Source organism: Triticum dicoccoides, chromosome 7B (assembly GCF_002162155.2).
Source record: "Triticum dicoccoides isolate Atlit2015 ecotype Zavitan chromosome 7B, WEW_v2.0, whole genome shotgun sequence".
Taxonomy (NCBI): Eukaryota; Viridiplantae; Streptophyta; class Magnoliopsida; order Poales; family Poaceae; genus Triticum; species Triticum dicoccoides.
Genome location: NC_041393.1, coordinates 728,939,748 through 728,949,979, shown reverse-complemented (window position 1 = coordinate 728,949,979; position 10,232 = coordinate 728,939,748). Strand labels below are relative to the sequence as shown.

The window sequence follows — 10,232 nt, the reverse complement described above, 5'->3', positions numbered from 1 at the left end:
TGTCCGTTAATAAGATTTAACATCGAACACTCTTAAATGGAAAAGAAATAAGAAAAATGAAAATAACCACATGGCTCCTTGGATTTTTGCTTTAACAATCGCATCAATTGTATAGAGTATATTTATATCCATGTGTGTGTATGCGTGTGTTTGATCATGTATATTTGAATCTACTAAAATGTCTTGGTATATATCTCTAACGTGCATGTCTCACAAATATCCTAAATATCTTAATAGTGATTTGCCATATATGGTTAGATAAGACATTTTTATATATAATTCCACCGTATAAAGTTCTTTATAGGTTTTTGGGTTTAAATGTTTCTTACAAGTTATAATGGATTTAATAATAAGTTGGGGGCTCGCCTCCCCACCTCGACATCGTCGGTTTCCACCTTTGCCTCAGCGCCGCCGAACTCCATAGCCGCGCACACCCGGACCTACAGATGAGCTCGCCGGAGCTCGCAACGCCGCCCACCAGCAATCAAGAGGAAGAATGGGGGCGGGGAGCATCTACGCGTCGCGAGCCACAACTACCATCTGGCGCCGCGTTTCTTCCCTCAAACCGCGCCACTGCATCTCCTCCCGGTTGTCCATCTTCTCCTCAGCCATCTCGTCGCCTTCACCTCTTCTTCTGCTTGGTCTTGTTGTTTTTGTCCATGGAATCATTTTGATCCAATTTGAGTGATGCAAATTGGAAGAGAAAAGTTCACATAATTATGGTCAAATGCAGCCAACCAAACAACATTTGTTGTACATAGCATCTCTCATGGACTTATATCATGCAGTCTACCAAACACACATCTCAGCTCATCTTTGCATCAGCTCAACCAGGCCACACTCACCCAGGATCCCCCATGAGATGCAGGCTAAAGCCACTTAGACAACCAAACACACCCTTAGTTTAAGTTAAGTGAATGAACAGTGTATGAATACTGAATTAGAATACCAAGCAAAACCATTCTTTATAGTGGAACTAATCCATCGGATTCAAATAGTATTAGACTTGGCATGGATGCTCACATATTTTCTGAATTTATTTCAATCGTTTCGGCATTATTCTTTCGGTTGTATGATATGTTTATTGACTATGAGATGGATGTGGCAACTTTGTCAATCTTCAAATCTACCGGTTCAAGTTTCCGAAGAAACTCCTAGGATAAGACGTGCATAGGTGCGCTCAACCGATCATCTGCGTCCCCGTCTCCAGACAATGAGTCCATGTTGTCTACCCTACTTTTTCTGTTTTTAAATATAAATCTTTATAGAGATTTTACTATAAACCACATACGTTTGTATATAGATACATTTTAGAGCGTAGATTTAAACATTTTACTTTGTATATAGGAGTAGTCTATAGTAAAATCTCTACAAACACTTATATTTAATAAACGGAGGGAGCAGAACAATCATTGTGCCGCTGCATCAACTAGCTTGTGGACCTGCTGCTGCTGGTGGCACTCGGATCCGCCGCCGTGAGACGCCTTCGTCTCCGACGATGATAACAATGATGACGACCACGCCCTGCCTGGTGCGGCGTCCATCGCGGCCTTCAGCACGGTAAGCGCCTCCTCGAGCAGCTCACCGGCCGGGTGACACGGCTCTCGGCCGTCGCTCACGGCGCAGCATCGCAGGCCGAGGAGCGCGACCTCGGTGGCAAGCTTCGTCGGCCACCCTCCCGCGCTCGCGTCCACAACATCGCTCCAGGCCCTGCGCCCGCCGGCGGCGGCCTCCCGAGCCGCCTTCTTGGCCGCGCGCGCTGTCATGCCCGTGACCAGCCGGAGGAGCACGATGCCCAGGCCGTGAAAGTCCCACTGTGTGGTCGGCTCCCCCGTCGCGAGGTACCGTGGGTCCACGTACGCCAGCGCCTCGCGGCCGGCCCGCTGCTGCTCCGACACGAGCCCGCGCATGCCGACGCCGGCGAGCTTGCTGCCGGAGGGGCGGTGCACCTCCTCGTCGTCGTCGAGCAGGAGGATGTTCGTCGGGCGGACGTCACCGTGCACCGTCTTCGCTGACGAGTGAAGGAATGCCAGAACAGAGCATACCTGGTACGCCACGGCGCACCGCGCTCTCCACGGCAGCGGCGGCGTCCCGTCGCCTTCTTGAGTGAGGCGGTCCTCCAGGCTACCGCCCGGCACGAGCTCGTGCACCACGGCGTGCGCCTCCGCGCACGCGCCGACGAACGCCACGATGCCTGGGTGCCCCACCCTGCCGATGGCGTCGGCCTCGCGAGCGAACCGTGTCTCGCGGACGGCGGCTTCCGGGGAGATGACCCTGACGGCGACGCTCATGCCGCGCAGGCTTCCTCTGTACACGCCGGTGCGACCATTGCCGGCACTGCCGATCCTGGCGGACTCGTCGAAACGGCCTGTCGCCTCCTCCAGCTCCGGTAAACCGAACCGCAACACACTGACACCTTGATCACCGTCTGTCACGGGCATGGATTGCACCGCAGCTTCCGGTTGCGGTCGAGTCTCTTCGTCCTCGAGCTTCTCCGCCAATTGCGGTGCGACGAGGATGCCGATGTCGAGCAGTCGGAGGCGGTTGGCCGTGGGCTGGTGCTCGCCGTGGATGGCTCTCCTCTGCTTATCAGCCGCTCTCCACTGGCCTCTCTATACGTGCCAAGACTCAAGAATGAACAATATCGCATAAATGGACAGCACAACATACCTGGTGCAGATGAGCTTTCCTTTGCAGACGAACCAGATCCTGCAGGAGGGCCGCCTTCTTGGACTTGGGCGCCCGCATCTTCCTGAGAACAACGTAGCATCCATCACATTGTCCGCACGCAAGAGGCAGGCCGACTGTAACGTGCCAGCTCGCCGTAACCGTCCACACATACATACCTCGAGTAGGCCCGGTCGGCGGCGGCGCCCATGACGAGCTCGCCGACGCCATGGTCGGCGACGAGCTGCGCCAGCACACCCGCCACGTCGTCGCCGGACACGATGAGCTTGCGCGCGAGGACCTGAAGGACCCACAGGGCCACAACCACCGAATGATTAGCGCGATCAGGAGTTCAATCAGTTGAGCCACCTAATTTGCTGCAGATGACATTGACTTGTGAACAAACGCACGCACCCGGTGGGCTTTGCAGATGCGGAGTAGGTGGTCGAGGGCCTCGCTGGCCTCGTCTTCCTCCCACTTCCTGCACGCGGCCACCATGGCTGCTCCCACCTGGCTCACCGGCACCCACGCCCCCACTGCATCCATCCATCCACCGGCCGGAGGATAAACCAGCGAGGATGAGATCGTAAGCTACTTGCTCCATTGATTTGGAGGAAGTAATTGATGAAACACTTACTCATGTTGATGCGGTGCGGCGGGCGGTGGACGTGGGCGAGCACCAGGCGGCGGCCGGGGAAGTTGGCGAGCACCCACCGCAGGTTAGCCTTCCAGTTCCAGTGCTCCTTCGCCACCGCGCAGTACACCTCCTCCTCGCCGGCGCCAGCTGCCGCCTCCTCCATGTACCCAGCTAGCTAAATCGCTCGGTCGATCCCTCCAACTGAGCTTCTACGGAAGGTTTCTTGCTCTCCCGGCACTGGCACGGCAGGGAATGGCGCGCGGTGGAAGAAGCCAGCCAGCCAGCCAAAGGAAGAGAACACGGGAGGGAGGAGAGTATGTGTAGTGTGTACGTAATCCCCGTGGACCAGTTTTTATTCTTTTTGTACGGGAAGCTGACTGGTCGTCATTTGGAAGGCCGTACAAAGGATGGGATATCCCAGGTGAATATGCTCCCTCTACACAGACTTGCAGGATGGAAAAAACTTTGACAAACAATTATTAGATGCTTCTTAATAAGTATATCATGCATCACTGCATGACATTCACGATGAAGCATACTTGAACATTGTTTTTTGAGGTAGCTAATCCATACATTTGACCAGAGAAACTGAATGTCAAGAAATGGGGCATCTAGCCCTAGATTATTGGCCTTTTCTGATGAGAATTTCCCTTAATTATTGTCAATCATGTGTTCATGACACAAATAATTAAGATCAGACCGGACCGAGCTCAGATCTGGTGAACATTAACAGAAAGGGAAATAAATACTTCTCTGAGATCAGACGGATTCAATTTGGCATTTTATATTGCGCCTTAGACTTGGATTGGAGATAACGTTGCCAATCTAGTCCAACAAAACTATGATAATGGTCTCCCTCTTCCCCGCCTTAAAGAAACACATTGTCCTATATTTCTGAACGACAGGTCTTTAGTTTTCTTTTAACATATAGTACAATTGAAGTAGCTCATATATACAGGCATACACTCACATCAATGAACGCACGTAAACACATCTTATTCTTGCCCCTATGAGCACCTTCGCAATATTAAGAACATCTCTAGCAGACGCCGTATCACTTGTAGAAAAAGGACCTAATATAAGACACATTAGTGCCAGTTTGATTTTGAGCCGGCACTAATGTGTCCATTAGTGCCGGTTCCAACGGCTAGCCGGCCGTTCTCATTAGTACCGGTTCGTGGAGAACCTTTAGCACCGGTTCGTGCCACGAACCGGTACTAAAGAGAGAGGTGGCAGGGTGTTGTCAGTCTGGGGCCTCTTCAGCACCTTTAGTACCGGTTCATGACACGAACCGGTACTAAAGGTCGACGTACATAAACCCTTCGTCCACCCGAACCACTCTGTTCTTCCCCTTTCCCCTCACTTCCTCTGTTCTTCCCCTCTCTTCCTCGAGCTCCTCACAAATTTTGCCCAAAATTTGTCAATATTTGAAGGCCCCCATCCATTCAAATGATCACGAAGGTTAGCAACTTTGTCCTTTCAACTCTCATTGCTAGATTAGCTCTTGCAATGCTTTGTATAGTGATTAATTTGGGAGGAATTATATTTGCTAGTATTTGATTTATATGCAATTTGAGGTCAAAAATAACATTTAGTTTGCATATGTAGGTGTGGTTTACTTAGTGCCTTCTAAATCTCTGTTGTAACCACCGTCGATCGCCCGCACCGTCCCGTCGCCGGCACCACCTTGTGGTGAGGCTCTTGTTTAATGTTTTACATTACCAAATTGATGTTTGTGTGATTTGGATATATAGTTACTCGTATAATTATCTTACACGTACGTTGTTTGTTATACATAGTGCCATGGTTTTGATATCCGTCCCCGTCGGCCCTCGTCCTTATTATGATTCGGATGTGGTATATTCTCTTTTAAAACTAGTTGTTGCATTTCGTGTTTATGACAAATTATGCCCATCAAGTTGACATAGATATTTTTATCTAGGAGGTATGTGAACCGGAAATTCCAACCGACCCTATTGTCGAGAGGTTAAATTTAGTTGAAAGAGAAAACGAGTATTTGAAAGAAAAATTGAAAAGAATTGAGGGGGAGAAGATGGAATTGGAGTTGCATGTTGCCGATGTCGTCGATGATCACAAGATCAAGATGGAGAAAATGAGGTTGAAGATTAGAAAGATTAGAAAATATACCTTTGATAGCGTGGCTTGGTATCATTATGCTATTGGATCAATTGTTATCTTAGTTGCGGTCTTCATCGCATTTGTTGTTGCATTTAAATTCTTTAGTTAGAGAGTTATTTGTATGTTGCATTTAATTAAGTGCTGTATATGAACTTTATGTATGAACTTGTATTAATTTGGTCTATTCGGTGTTGTGTAATGAAGATGAGCCGACAATGGATGTATGATGACCGATGCTCTCCCGAGTTCATTAATGGCGTGCATACTTTTCTGCGGGCCGCTGAGGCAAACAAGCGGGCGGATGGTTTTATGCCTTGTCCATGTGCTGGCTGTAAGAATGGTCATAGTTACTCTACGTCAAAAACCATTCACGTCCACCTATTTAAGTCCGGTTTCATGCCCCACTATAATGTTTGGACCAAGCACGGAGAAATAGGGGTTATGATGAAAGACAATGAAGAAGAAGAGGACGACGACGGCTATCCTGGCCATGGGTTCCCTGAATACGATGATACAACAATGGGGGAAGAAGCTGAGCCGGCAATGCGGGAAGAAGCTGAAGAAGAGGCATTAGATGAGCCCGCTGATGATCTAGGTCGGGCCATTGCCGATGCAAAGAGAAACTGCGCAAGTGATCTGAAGAGGATGAAGTTGCAGCGCATGTTAGAGGATCACAAGAAATTGTTGTACCCGAATTGCGAAGCTGACAAAAAAAAGTTGGGCACCACACTTGAATTGCTGCAATGGAAGGCAGAGAATGGTGTATCTGACAAGGGATTTGGAAAGTTGCTGGTAATGATAAAGAATATGCTTCCAAAGGACAACGAATTGCCCGACAGTACGTATGAAGCAAAGAAGGCTTTCTGCCCTCTAGGGTTAGAGGTGCAAAAGATACATGCATGCCCTAATGACTGCATCCTCTACCGCGGTGAGTACGAGTATTTGAACGCTTGCCCGGTATGCGGTGCATTGCGATAAGATCAGTCGCGGTGACCCTGGTGATGTCGAGGGTGAGCGCCCCAGGAAGAAGATTCCTGCCAAGGTGATGTGGTATGCTCCTATAATACCACGGTTGAAACGTTTGTTCCAAAACAAGGAGCATGCGAAGGCGATGCGGTGGCACGCAGAAGACCGTAAGAAAGACGGAAAGTTGAGAGTACCCGCTGACGGTTCGCAGTGGAGAAAAATCGAGAGAAAGTACTGGGAGGAGTTTGCGGTGACCCAAGGAACGTATGGTTTGGTCTAAGCGCAGATGGCATTAATCCTTTTGGGGAGCAGAGCAGCAACCATAGCACGTGGCCTGTGACTCTATGTTTGTATAACCTTCCTCCTTGGTTGTGAATGAATCGGAAGTTCATTATGATGCAGTGCTCATCCAAGGCCCTAAGCAACCCGGCAACGACATTGATGTGTACCTAAGGCCATTACTTGAAGAACTATTACAGCTGTGGAATGGAACAGGTGTACGTGTGTGGGTTGAGCACAGACAGGAAGAATTTGACCTAAAGGCGTTGCTGTTCGTGACCATCAATGATTGGCCTGCTCTCAGTAACCTTTCAGGACAGACAAACAAGGGATACCACGGATGCACGCACTGTTTGGATGATACCGACAGTATATATTTGGATAGTTGTAGGAAGAATGTGTACCTGGGACATCGTCGATTTCTTCCGACAAGGCATCACGTAAGAAAGAAAGGCAAGCATTTCAATGTTGAGGCGGATCACCGGACGAAGCCTCGCCACCGTACTGGTGCTGATGTACATGATATGGTCAAGGATTTGAAGGTAATCTTTGGAAAGGGTCCTGGCGGACAACCTGTTCCGAAGGACGCTGACGGACGCGCACCCATGTGGAAGAAGAAATCTATATTTTGGGACCTACCATATTGGAAAGATCTAGAGGTCCGCTCCGCAATCAACGTGATGCACGTGACGAAGAATCTTTGCGTGACCCTACTTGGCTTTTTGGGCGTGTATGGGAAGACAAAAGATACACCAGAGGCACGGGAGGACCAGCAACGTATGCACGGAAAAGACGGCATACATCAAGGTCAGGCCAGCTATGCTCTTACCAAAGAAGAGAAGGAAATCTTCTTCGAATGCCTGCTCAGCATGAAGGTACCATCTGGCTTCTCGTCGAATATAAAGGGAATAATAAATATGGCAGAGAAAAAGTTCGAGAACCTAAAGTCTCATGACTGCCACGTGATTATGACGCAACTTCTTCCGGTTGCATTGAGGGGGCTTCTACCGGAAAACGTTCGATTAGCCATTGTGAAGCTATGTGCATTCCTCAATGCAATCTCTCAGAAGGTAATCGATCCAGAAATCATACCAAGGTTACAGAATGATTTGGTGCAATGTCTTGTCAGTTTCGAGTTGGTGTTCCCACCATCCTTCTTCAACATCATGACGCATGTCCTAGTTCACCTTTGCGAAGAGATTAACGTTTTGGGTCCTGTATTTCTACACAATATGTTCCTCTTTGAAAGGTTCATGGGAGTCTTGAAGAAATATGTTCATAACCGTGCTAGGCCAGAAGGAAGCATCTCGAAGGGCCATGAAAATGAGGAGGTCATTGAGTTTTGTATTGACTTTATTCCTGACCTTAAGCCGATTGGTGTTCCTGAATCGCGGCATAAGGGAAGACTAGAAGGAAAAGGCACGCTAGGAGGGCATCAAATAATATGTATGGACGGGCATTCTCTCACTGAAGCACACTACACAGTTCTACAGAATTCCGTCTTGGTGGCTCCGTATATGAAGGAACACAAGAATTTTCTACAGTCCAAACACCCGGAGAAGTCTGACGACTGGATTACACGCGAACAAACGAGGACTTTCGCCGGTTGGTTGCAGAAACGTGCCCTGAATGATGGCGATATTCAAAATGACATGTACTCGCTGTCCTAGTTACCATCTTCGAATATAATGACTTTCAAAGGGTACCAGATAAATGAGAATACCTTTTACACGATCGCCCAAGATAAAAAAAGCACCAACCAAAACAGTGGTGTCCGCTTTGATGCAACAACCAACACGGGAAAAGAAACATATTATGGTTACATAGAGGACATATGGGGAACTTAACTATGGATCAGGTGATTTGAAGGTCCCTTTGTTTCGGTGCAAATGGGTCAATATGACACGAGGCGGGGTAACGGAAGACCCGCAGTACGGAATGACAACAGTGGATCTCAACAATCTCGCGTATGCAGACGAACCATTCGTCCTAGCCAATGATGTGGCGCAGGTTTTTTATGTGAAAAACGTGTCTACCAGGCCGAGAAAAAGAAAAGATAAGGAAGCGAATGGATCATGCGACGAGCCAAAGCGCCACATAGTTCTTTCAGGAAAAAGAAATATCATGGGAGTGGATGAAAAGACAGACATGTCAGAAGATTATGAAAAGTTTGATGAAATTGCTCCATTCACAGTGAATATTGACCCGAGCATCCAGTTAAATGATGAAGATTTTCCATGGCTACGGCGCAAAGGGACACACGCGAAGAAAAAATTTCACACCCAAAGATCTGGGATGTGATCGGCTTCACTATCATCACTTTCTTCTGTGTTTCACACCCAGGAGGAAATGTCTGTAATAGTTAGGGTAGTTAATAATGTGTTTTGGCATTTGAAACGCGAAGAAATTTTATGTGCAAACAAATTCTTTTCATGCATTTACTGTTTTTTCCAGCTAAATGACCCTGAAATTGAAAAGCATTTCAAATAAACTCAGAAAAGGTTGAAAGTTGGCATGGTATCAGAATTTCATAGAAATAGCATGTGCAAAAAAGTAGAGAGGGTTACGGCAAAAACTGGATACACTTCGTGTACAAAATGGACAATCTCTTTCGAAGTATCAGGGTTTCCGACGAAAACTGAACTCTTACAAAGGGATTTCATTTTTTAAATAACCTAAGCATTACCAAATTGAATATAATGATAAAACACACTAATATTAAACATAAGAAAAAAGAATCACTGAAAAAACTTTTTTCAAAGTTAAGTTATTCACAAACTAGTGATTCACACAAATTTCAAATAATTCAAAATTTAAACTATTCAAATTTGAAAACTACCGCCACTAACAGAAAGTTTGTAATTTTTTGTACCTAAAGCAAAAAATATTCACAAAGAAACTCTAAATACAGCAAAAACAACTCAAAAATAAATAAAACAAAAATAAATAAATCGAAAAAAATTAAGAAAATAAAAAAGCCCGCCTACTCGGCCAAAGCGGCCTGCATACGACTAGGAACACAACCTTTAGTTGGGCCAGAATGCAGGCCCGCAAAGGCCCAGTAGGCCCACTGGGCAGAAGAGGACAGGTAGGCCGAGTAGGCCTGCTTAGGAGAGGAGCTCGAGAGAGCTACTGCACTGGGGCTTATAAACCAGTGCGATAGCCCCTCGGATAGCGAGGTGGGACTAAACTTGCGCACCGCCTGGAGCCAACACACACCCTTTAGTACCGGTCATGGCTCAAACCGGTACTAAAGACCCCCCCCCTTTAGTACCGGTTGGAGCCACAACCCGGTACTAAAGGGGGTGCGCTTCCTGCCGCTTGGCCTAGCCAAAACAGACCTTTAGTACCGGTTGGTGGCTCCAACCGGTACTAAAGGTCCATCATATATATACAACACTTGAAAAAAATTCAGTTTCCCTCTCTCTCTTCCCTCTGTTTTCTCCTTCCGTTGCGCCTCCCTGCCCCGATCGACGCCGTCCCCGCCGACGTCGCCGCCCCCGCCCCTCGTCGCCGACCCCGGCCGTCCCCGCCCCTCGTCGCC

The 10,232-nt window shown here is 47.8% G+C and overlaps 1 pseudogene; it reads right to left on the bottom strand.

The window, feature by feature from the left end:
* Positions 1-1,318: 1,318 nt before the first annotated feature.
* Positions 1,319-3,636, bottom strand: LOC119335832 (annotated as a pseudogene).
* Between the last annotated feature and the right edge of the window lie 6,596 nt (positions 3,637-10,232).